The 12,252-nt window shown below is 35.5% G+C and overlaps 1 protein-coding gene and 1 long non-coding RNA gene across 2 annotated transcripts in view; one reads left to right on the top strand and one right to left on the bottom strand.

Annotated features, from left to right (window-relative positions):
* The window catches only part of LOC145966349 (uncharacterized), a 129,920-nt gene that overhangs the window by 97,739 nt on the left and 19,929 nt on the right, over positions 1–12,252 (top strand). The window lies entirely within an intron of this gene.
* Urm1 (Ubiquitin-related modifier 1) overlaps positions 1–12,252 on the bottom strand; it is a 122,279-nt gene that overhangs the window by 27,080 nt on the left and 82,947 nt on the right. The window lies entirely within an intron of this gene.

The following is a 12,252-nucleotide window of genomic DNA, read 5'->3' on the forward strand; positions in this document are numbered from 1 at the left end:
TATAAAATCTAGAGATCCAGCCGAGTTTTATCCAGACGCGATACGCTCTAATGTAGAATATGGGATGCTCTATGGATAAAGGAACCACGAAGACGTTTCCTCGTGGGTATTAGCGTCATCCCTTTGCCGAAGATTGATGGAGGCGGCCTGACAGAACCACCCTCCGGTCTTCTCTGTTTGCTCGTTTCGCCCTTTTCCCCGATCGTCCTGTCGCGCCGACCCTCTTGCATGAAAAAAATCACCCTCCCCCGCGATCGCTCCTCTTCGTGGTCAATCTTTCCTATGAAATCCGCGTCGATATTTATCGCGGAATTGATCGCGATAGATCTGAAGAATATCTAAAAGATATTAGATGTAAGTTTGGGTAGCAAAAAATGTTTGTTATCGCGATGGAAATTATTAAACTTGTACATGAACGTGATGCATCGCGAAAAGAAATAAGAGACAGGTCGCTCGAAATAAAAGAAGGAATATGATGAAATATTAAACTTCATAAAACTATTACGGTGACGTTATGACTCTTTCATGGGCGATGCATCCGGTTTGTTCCAAAATCGAATTCCATTCTTTGGAGGAAACGTATATATATCGCGAGCGAAAACGTTCAATGGCACATATACGATTCTGCCAGCTCGCATTTTATGCGCATATCAGTTCGCATCGTATTCGTGTGTTTTACATTATGGTGATATCTTACCATAATAATACCTGCTGAACTGTATGGTGAAATCTGGCCAGATCGCAATGATACGCGCGGTGCAACGTATCGTGAATCAGAATATACGTCTGACTTATTGAACGCAAACTTGTTACGAGAATAACTTTAGTGCGTGATGTGGATTCATGCACAATCCTCTTCTATCCGCGATATCTATAAATATATCAGGCACATTCGCCGAATTTATGGCGAGGCCGTTCGCGGAATTTCAAAAGTCAGATTTCCAGCGGCGCGATACATTTCCGTCTTCCCGGCGCATGAAAAGTGGATTTGTCGTCTCGCAGGGGGCTCACTAAATTTTCCAGAACTTATCATCTCTCGTGGAATATACAGAACGCGTAAAGAAGCTCGCACGCCTTCTCATACGCCAAGATGTACGTATCGATAGTATAAAAGGGGTATATGGCAACCGCCTCTCGCGGAGAATATCGATTGGCGTATTATGCGGACCTCGTTACGTTTGGAGAATACGGTATTCGGACGAGCACGGTATCTAGGTAAAGAATCGATACTTTCATTCTTTTTCATTAGAGCATATATCAGTCGCATTCTACTTTGATTAACAATTATTTATTAGATTAATAACGATCTCATCTGTACTAGTAAAAATCTATAGATAAAAATTTCAAGTATTTGAAGAGATCAAATATAATTCAAGAATTTTTATTACAAGAAAGATCTTTAAGTGCGATCAATATTCAATAAAAATCGCTCGACTGAAAAGACGAAAATTTCTTCTAACAAATAAAATAAAAAATTGTTATGCTTTAAAATTTAATATTTTTATATAAAAATTAAACACTAAATATGGAAAATTTTTTAAATTAAAAAAAATACCTAAATTTACTCATAGAAAATATTTCTGGAGATAATCACTTTAAACTATTCAAATGAATCATAAATATACACAGTAAAAAATAAAATGTTAATTATAACATTTTTCACATGTCCCAGAAAGTCCACTCTAAATTTTAAATTAAAATAACTCATTCGTATGTTACTTATTGACAAACTAAAAATGTTAAATAATTGACACGATACTTTACATTTATTTTTGATATTGTGACTTTAAGTGTAATGTAAAAATAACATACAAATTAATTAAAAATTACATGAAAAAATAGTTACAATAACTCATAAGAAATGTTGAGGATATTAACATATAATAGTGATTATTTTAACTTAAATTATTTGTAATAGAAACATTTGATTTTAATAAATTTGATTATTTTTGTATGTCAAAGTTCAAGATTATTTGAAGATTCACTTTAACTTTTCTTAGAATGTTAAACTGACTTTGAGACATGTTGATTGTTTAAAATAATTATGTTAAAAATACTCAAAATAATATTCCATTTCTAAGAGACATATACAAAGTGTTAAGTTATGAAGTTGACATAAATGTAACACATGAAAACATTATAAAAATAATAACATATAAGTTGTATATTAATTTGACATTAAAGTACTAATCAAAACGTGGTAACACAAGAAAATTTTAACATATGGACGCACAATTTTTTACTGTGTACGTAATTAGCAAGTTAAAAATGTTAAAATCTGATTCTTAATATTTCTACAAGAATTTTAAAATCGTATAAGAATAATTTTCACAGCATCTTAAAAAACAAAGAAAATACAAAATATTTTATATGCAATAATCACATTTGAAAAAATCGATGTTTCCTTGTTTTGTGATAAAAAAATCAAAATTGAAAATATATAAAATTAAAAATTCTTTGTATTTTCTCGATATTATTTACATAAACAATCATAAATTTTGTGATTAGTATCCATGATATGTATAAAATATTAATACTAGTTATTTAAATTTATGATGTTATTTATTTGAATATCCATCATTCTGGATACGAGATCTTATAATTATCGAAAATATCTTATTGTGTTTTGGATAAATATTCGCGTTTCACACCAGTTTAATGAAACCTACTCAAGAGATATGAGTATCCGGCGGTTTAATAGTTTCACAGGAATAGTACGTGGCTAAGCGCGGTACGTATTCGATGAGTACGAAATTCAGGTACATATCGGTGACGTAAAGTGCTTCGAGCAAACAGGGAGCAAATGGGTTAATGGGCTTTCTGAAAACGACCGGCTACAGAGAATTCCACGCTTTTGCCAGCAGTTATTGTATGGTTCACTATACGTGGTTCCTTCCTCCATTCTCGTGTATTCTCGTCCTTAGCGAGAGCTTGTGTCTCTACCCTTATTCAGATCTTTACCCTTCTCTTCTCTCTCTCTCTCTATCTCTCTTCCTTGCGCCTCCTCTCTCTTACTCGTCTTATGCTCATCCAATTGTCTTCCCTCGCTCTGTCTTCCTGTCGCGTGTGCACATACAACTATATCCGTTAATCGATCCGAATGAGAACCTCCGGGCCATTCTCTGTTTACCCGGAAGTTTCGACTGTTCGTTCGAGGACGTAGCCTCATTTAACCTCGATTCCGCCTATCGAGCTGGAGCATCCCACCGATTAAAGTCGTGGAACAAGCCGGCCGAGGAGAGAAGGTCGAAGTTTCGGCAGTTTGCGTATATCTTCCGTAAGGAATACTAAAGCGAAGCCGTTCTCCCATAGCGCAGCGGATGTTCGTGAGTCTATCGGAAATATTCGCGAGCCTAATTTTGAACTTCTACGCTTTACAAAATTGCAAATAACTACAACAGATAGACATATAGATGATTTGCGGTTTTTTCATTAAGAATTATCAATTTCTGTACCTTCGAAAACGACGGAAGCTTTATGCGTAATTCCATCATTCTATCACAATAGTGTCTTTACAGAGGCAATAGAGGCGAAGAAACGCAGTTACGAAGGCAGCAATCTAGTCAATCGAGTCAATTGGGTGAACGAGCTTAACCGCGCTGGAAACACAGAACGCTTGCTGGCAGAAAGGGGATGTAGGCAACAAGACGAGGGTTGGGGGAAGGAATGGAGGGACGCGAGGCAGGGCAGACAGGCTAGGAATTTATCATTTCGTAGTTGAAGTGCCGTAGTGGCGACAAGGCTGAAATTGCAGTATTTGGGAGTCGAGTGGAGGCTCGAAAGGAGAGGAATGGAGTGGAGATTGGAGGAAAGGAAGAGCGACAGGAATGGAGGACAAGAGGAGGCAGACTTATGTAGCTAGTACTTGGAAAAAGACGGGGGAGGAGAAGGAGAAGGAAAGAGCGAAGTTAGAGAGAGAAAGATGGAGGCAGAATTGTTAGAGAGTGCCATGGAATGCCATTGGAGAGAGGAGTATTCGACGGAAACAAGCTGCGATCGTAAGCGACGATTCTCTGGTAGCCACTCACGTCCCCCCTTCCCGCGCGTCTTCGTCAACCTAACCACCCCCTTTCGATGTTTCTCTCTTTCGCTCTTTCCGCGCTGCTGACAGTAGTCGCGTCCCGTTCCTGGTAAGCCTGGCCGCGCGACCGTCTGACTAAACCTCTGCCTACACTACTACCGCAGTGCGACAATTTGATAGCTCGATTGGAAACTGCGAGGTATATATCTCCGCCGCCCCCGTGTCCTCCATCTCCACCTCCTTCGTTTTCCCGTTGCTCTCGATCTATCTCAACCCTTGCGCATTGCTCAACGAAATCGTTGCACTTTCCGTCCTGCCGCCGCGATGCCATTATGCATCTGTCATTGCAGCTTCGCTACGTATCGACAAGAAAATTTTCGCTTTTCGACCTGATCGCGATCTGCTGGTGTCACGAGGGGGAGAGAAATATGACGGTATAAACGATGAATTGTAGCGGCATTGAGGGTTATTTATGATTCACCCGTCGAATGTAGCAGAAAAATGCGCTATTAATGGCACGATACGTTTCTTCACGTATAGTTCTATAATCATCTACGATGATGTTCCCCAAGACGTACCCGAAATTCTAAATCGCGTGCGGGATACTTTATAACAGGTTGCGAACAAAATCCATAAGAATGAAATTGTAAAAAGTTCGATATCTCCAAAAGTTACCCTCAAACTTTGGATTATTAAAATCACTATCACGACTAGATTTCTGTCATTTTTACGACTCGAACTACAGAGCTACCGTGTCAAGATGTAGAGGACAGCGAGCTCGGGACTACGCTACTTCGAAAGGAACGGCGAGAGGTTAATACTCGACCGAATAGGATTAGGGAACGATAGAATTCCCTATCGACGATCGAATATATCTGCACCCGTCATCCCGAGGATCCCAAGTTCGAGATACGTGCGCGATATATATGCCGCCTCACGTCGTTGACGGGAAGGAACCGGGGAAGAAGAGAGGAGGGAAAGGGGGGTAAGGGGGCCAGGTGGAGGGGGGCGTCAATAACCCGGCCGTTTCACAAAGGGTCGCGACGGCAGGATGAATCGTCGAAGAGGCACGACGCCGGTACGCCTTTACCGAAGCAAGGCACCTCAAGGCAATGCTCCTTTCCAGACCACGCCCCGGATGCCTTTGCCTACCTCGTGTCAATGGGGGCCTTATTAGGATCGACGGTAATTCAGCGACGGGGAAGTTTGTTGATGAGGATTCCAACTACAGGCAGCCGTTCGACGCAAAGTTGAGAGTAAAAGATGGAAATATTCACGTATAAAAAAGTGTTAATATCGTAAATATTTGTTAAAATGATCTAGGCTAGTTAGAAAAAAGCAGAAATCGGCAAATAAGTTATATAATTTCAAAATATATTCTAAAAATCCCAATTATATTTTTGTATAAATAATATATATTTTATTATTATTTATTATTATTTTTTATATATTTTATTATTCTTATTTTTTTATTTTATTATTTTATATATTTTTAGATAACATATTTTATTATTTCTATATTTATATTAAACTTTTATTTCTAAAAAAAACAAACATTTGTATAATATATAATTTTTTTACCATGTCATTATTTCTTATGTGCAATTAATTACAATGTCGTCACATTTCAGTAAATATCGTAATTACTAAAAAGCGAGTTGACACATTTATTGTTGCCTTAATTCGCGAATTAATATTATGCGATAAATTACACGAATTGTTGTGTATACACCAGCATGTGTTAGTCGGGAAAATTCTTGTCGATTTAAAATAAAGACTTAAGTCCTCGAAAAGAGAGGGACGCTACTGCTGAGAACACGAAGCTTCGAAAACTCGTTGAGTTTGAGTTCGCAGACATGTTCTAGGTTTCCGCAACTTCGGATAAACTCTGATTGCTGCACGCTTTTCCTGATGCACGGGACATACCTGTCGCTTTTCCTACGATACTTGTGAATTTCGCGCATGTCAACAGTTTTGAAGTTTCGGTGCGAGATAAAAAGTTCAATCGATCCGATTCGATAATACTCTGTTAAGATATTATTTTACGTGCATAAGCTAAGCTACAAAAGAAAAAACGATTTTTATGTTTTTACATTTCCTTGAAGTATATCATATTGAAAATATTTCCTAAAAGTTTCAAATTAATCGGATGTAAAATTGATGGAATTATAAGTGTATGTTTCATGAAGCGCCAGAATGTATAACTTCGTTTAAACACGACTATAAAGCTTCAGCTCTGATGTTTTGAGGGCTATCAAGCCAATATATGAAGATTTAAATAAACTAAAATTATATGGGCCCGAAATAGATGATTCTGTATAAATTAAAAAATCTGCATTTTATTTAAACGTAAACTTGATACAAATCTTAAGCGTTTTTCTCGAAATCATTTCTTTTCCAAAATCGCAAGATATTTCAAAAACCGTTACACCGATTTGCTTGAAATTTTACAGGCTTCTTCTACATATAAAAACCTAGTAGATGAACGAAAGATTTTGTTTTTTAATGAATACTTTTCTTTTACTTAATAAAAAATGAGCAATTTTTAAGTCGAAAAAGAATATTTTAGTGTCAAATGGCTGCCATTTTGTCCCAAAACAATTTTTCGATTAATCCTTTGTTCATCTACTAGACAATTTCATACATTAACTACACTTTATCGAATTTTTGATATCAAATGAATCAGCTTCGAATAGCACTGCTCACCGCGTAGCGCTTTTTAAAAAACAATATCCGGAAGAATAGTTATAACTTTTACATTTTTTAATATTTTATTTAAAAAAAAATATATAATAACATCCTTAATATTTGTACTTTTGAATAAAAATTGATTTGTAAAAAAAATTATTACACTTTTCAAAAAAAATTCCCAAACATCATACTTTTTTCGGTCTACTGACTAGACATAACCCCTTAAGCTCCCAATTAACTTCCTGACACTATTAACGACATATGTTTATCGCGATGCGTAAGTTGAAAAACGTGATAAAGAAGATTGGGAGGGAAACGCGAACAATGTCGCTTATCTTCGAGACATTCTGAGACGGTCTCATTAATTTTACAAAGACCCAACAAGAATCTCGCAGAAGCCTCCGTTGTTTCCTCCAGCTATCATAACACTCTGTCACCCCTTCACACTAGATTCCCCCATTATTAACGTCACTGTGCAGTCCGCCAAGAGTGAAGTACACAAAATGCGGGCAACCTGAAGCCCAGTGACAGGATCCATTAGAAGCGGTTTACTTAGGTCCTTCAAGATTAGCCCCCGTTCCCACTTGCCTCTCGTATCTCTCTTTGTCTTTCGCGATATTTAACACTACGATATAATACGTATAGCCTACGTCAGATATGAAGGACGCTTCAATAATATTTACACACGAAACAAATAAATTATAAACTCAAGAGAAATTTAGGATTCTTTTTTTTTCGAAAGACGCGAGTTAATTAAATTTTTGTTTATATTAAACTAATTAAACCTTGTTTATATAAAACGCGTCTCTCGCGTAAAAATACGTTTCTCCGCAAGTGTATTAGTCGCGTGTTGTTTACTTACAAAATTCATATCCTTTCGATTACGTGTCATGACTGTGTCGGAATTTCAAACTCGGTGACACATGGCAGGTAATTTAGTATTGCATAATAATGGAACGGCAAAGGAGAGGAAGGTCGGAGGGAAGCCGCGTTTCTCCTCGTACTTCTGCAGTTGCATTGCGGCGTGGAATTCCCATTTACAATGAGATGCTTTAATTAAAAGATTACGCTCTCTGCGTCTCGAGGTAACTTTATCCTTAGCAATTCTGATCTGCGTAACGCTAATTTCCTCCTCTCGTTTTTTCATTAAAGTTGCAATATATAACACTTTCTCGTTGACTCTACAATTTTTTTTTTCATGTACTCACAATCAACCGTTACTTGCGATCAACAACACGCGTGTCTCCCGCATCCTCTTAATTTTAATGTCCACAATGACTCGTCCATCTTCGCACCGTTCGAACGATAATTATGATACTACCCTCGCGACAAGCTTCGGAACGTCGTGATTCCTCCCCGCCCCATCCCCCGCCCCGAGGAAAAGCGTTTTACGCAACGCGTTAGAAAACCTTCCGGTCTGCCATGAAGATTGATGATCGAACCCATAGCCGACAGGCCCGAAGATTCCCTCGTCCGACTTTTTTTCCCCTCCTTAATAGGTTACGTCACTCGGGGGAATGAAAACACCCTGGATAGCAGCATCCACACGGCACAGTTGGTCGCAACGACAAAAGAAATAAACGTACCTCGCTGCGAACGGAGGGCGCGGTGCCCTTCGGTGCTTATAGAGTTTTTTCGTCATTATCCATTGCCATTACCGAGAGGATAAGATCGTGAGCCGAGTTAGCCACGTAAATTGGCTTAAGGGATTTGTCTCTCGGCGCGCTTAATAGTGCGTGTCATACTCGTTACGTCGTCAGTCAGGAATCGCCTCTGGCTCTTGACGTTGCATACACGCGTCACTGCTAATCTGCACCGGCAAAATGCCTCTAACGAGAACCGATCGTGAATCGATGGCAAAGTGACTATTTCAGCGTATCATGCATCGAAAAAGATTCTTGTTAAACGAGCAGTGTAGGTGAAAAAAAGTCGAAAAAGTGAATTACGCTTAAAATGCACGTACATAAAATTTATTTCGAATGCAACTTCGTATTTAAAGTGGATTTAAATATCTCTATAATTATGTAATCGTTGTTTTATGTGTATGAAAGATTTGACAAATTTGAAATAAAAATGCACAAGAATAAATCTAAAGGATAATAAAAGATTAAACTAAAAAATCAATACACTAAAAAACCCATGAATTTATGAAACTAGAATTTCGATAAAATAATCTAATGATTAAAGGAATACAGCAAATAAACGAAATATTTGAAATAAATTCAGAATTAATAGAGATTAAAAAATAGCGAAATTTAAAAAATCAACAAGAGATCGCAGTTTCAAAAAATTCGAGCAATCTGAAAGCTGTATCAATTATTCAAATTTATATTTTTATTCTCTCTCTTTATCTTCGCAGGAATTTCTATGCTAAATTAACGCAAATACATTTTTTCGATGTTCTGTGAGAATGATAATCGTAACATTTTATACGATCAATAAAGGAAACAAACGCGTGCTGGGCCATCAAATATAAAATTAATCCAAATCGTTCAGCCTACAAGAAGAAGCGGATTCGCAAATGCGCCATTTCGATCGATCGGCGCGATGCGGCTAAAAGATTGAGATATTTATAAAGGCAATCCCTGTGGGCACAACGTGGGGAAAGGATATAAGCCCCACGATGAGGATTAAGGGTGCGTTTAAGGGCTGTTTACGGTTTTGCAGACGCCACGATATCAGCCATACGATATAAGCCGCGACGCTGTGGAATTTCGGAACGTGGTTTATGGATAACTGGAAATATATTTAAGGGTGGGGAATCTAATACGGATGGTAAGGGTAAACCCCCTCATTGCCGCGTAAGTAGATAGGGTAAGAAGCGATCGAAGCATCTTTGATAATGTAATAATAATTCATAACAAGATTGCTAATACATTATTTATTACATTATTTCACATACTTTGCGAAATAAAGCTCTATAATTAAAAAGTATGAGCTTAGTTGTGCAAGTTTTAAAAATTTTTAAGTATAATAAGAATATTAATTATAAAATCCCTTAAAAATTGTAAAAAAGTACTATATTTTTATATTCTAAATTAAATTATGTTACAATTATGTTTATTGTGTGTGTATATAATTTTTATAAATTAAATTAAATTAAAATTTTGACTCGTAGGATTTTTTTATCAAAATACTAATAATTGTTTTTAATTTAATTTCTTTAATTGATTCTGTCTTACTTCCTTTTTCTTCTTTTAAAAGCGAATATCGTTAATTATGAACATGCGATATTGCTAATTTTGTAAAGTATGAGCAATCTTATATAACTCAAATAAAGATACCTATAAATTTCCTATATCTAATCTGATATTAATATAATTTTTATTTCTAATAAAAATCTCTAGCGCGCATGCATATTTTACTTAGCGCTGATAATTATTTTAATTGTAATGTTGAACATATAGCGGCGCAGATGCAAGTCGACATGTTAACGGTGTAAGACTGCACGAGATTTCAATAAAATAATTTACTTTACTCTCAGAGATGGAGTTATTAAATTACGACCTGAGATAGGCCAGTGCCTTGTCCAATACAACCCTATAAAGAAGAGACTATCCTACACATAATACATATATTTTTTTGAAAATTAATTAAAAATTGGCCAAAAAGTAAAACCCAATAAAACACGGTAATTTGAGCGCAAGGAAGAATAAAAACATCTTGTTTTTTTTTTTTAATTATTTTTTGCCAAAACTGTGAATTCGAATGAGAAATGTTAAACCAATATTTGTTATATCTACTATTTGAATGGTTCAACGCAAATTAAAAAGCTTTCGTCTAACCTAAAGTTTTTTTAGTAAAATAAGTGTAAGAAATATCTAAATCAATACCTGAAGTATCTGAGTCTACTGTTGCAACTTGTCAACTGTCGTGTTAAACTTCAAATTACGAGTCAAACATACAACCAACTATAATCTCTCATAGGATCGATATACAGATTTTCTGCTCAACTCAACTTTTGCATAATTCGTGTTGACAACAATCTATTTATCCAGTGATGATGAACGATTCCTTGAGTCGCAATAATTTACAAAGCGTAATATTGATTATGTAATTTGCAAACGAGACTATAATCTTGAAGCAAACTGAGCAATAAAGATTAATTAAGCTTATGCACTTTACAAGACAAGATGCCGTCAACTAAAAAAAATTAAATTTTTCTTATATAATTTAAATTAAATGCTAAAATTTACTTTTCAAAAAAAATGAAAAACGACAGTACGTGCATTTACCGAAAAACATTTTATACAAAAAAGCGTTGTTTCATTTATATTTATCGTTAAAAAATTCTTTTTCCTATAAAAAAACTTTCCTATTATATAAAAATAGAAATTATGTGCCTAATTAAATGTACATAAATTTTTATAATTCAATTAAATATTTTATTTCAGTATTTGTATATATGTTTATATATATAATTTGTATATACGTATATAAAATCTCTCTCTATCTATAAAATATATATATAAATACTATCAAAAATATATATAAAACATTTCAAGGAAATGTTAATATGTCACAGAAAGTAATTATTGCATAAAATTAAATTTTTTATTTGTGTTCTAAGTAACTTATCAAATGTTAATCTACTTTTTTAATCTACAAATTGATATACAAAAATTATATCAAATTTCCGAAGATATATACACATATATACATATACACATTAGCAAATCATAAATTAAACAAGTTATAAATTACTCACTCCATGATTGCTCCATCGTCGTCTGATGTCATCCTGGACCTCTTTCTTCTCGCGTTTATTCTTTATGGAATGCTCTTCTATGGAACTCACATTCACGAAAATACGATTAATTACAATTGATTACGCGCGCACTAATCAACAGAATATAACAATTACACAGACTCTTTATATGGCACTCCCGACGTTAATCACATGACGTGCATTTTATTTTATTGCGAGAAGCATTTTATTATTTATTAATATTATATTTTATTAATATTTATATTTATGTTATTAATATTATAATTTATATTATATTTCTATTAATTAATATATATAATTAATATTAATACACACGCACACACACGGAGCGTCTTTCTCGTTCGAGTCTCACCGTGCGAATGATAACCAGGCGATCGCGCGTGGAATGTAAACAGCGGGCGGAATGTAAATACAACGCGTTAGACTTAGTCGCTTTGTTGTCATTCGTACAGCGAGACTCGTGTGGGAAGGTAGCGTTCCCCCCGTGTCGTCGTATATTAATTTATCTTTAATATTAACTTATATTTATTCATTTATAATGCGAAATGATCAACTCACACTGCATATACAATTTGTTTACAACAAAGAAAGCATTATTACGACGCATGAATTGTTTAACTGCGTGATTATCGAGTATCATTGTTTTCGCATTATTTTCCAGTCATAAGATAATAAAATGCGCATGTCGCGTGCGATTAACATCAAGAGTGCCGTACAACTTTGCATGTCGTATTCTGTTGATTAGTGCGTGTAATAATTAATCATGGTTTCGAAGTGTGAGTGCTAGACGGAATAGTAAAAAGTGAACACA

Source organism: Camponotus vicinus, unplaced genomic scaffold (assembly GCF_025532165.1).
Source record: "Camponotus vicinus isolate PSW18456_S1 unplaced genomic scaffold, iyCamVici1.0 SCAF_2, whole genome shotgun sequence".
Taxonomy (NCBI): Eukaryota; Metazoa; Arthropoda; class Insecta; order Hymenoptera; family Formicidae; genus Camponotus; species Camponotus vicinus.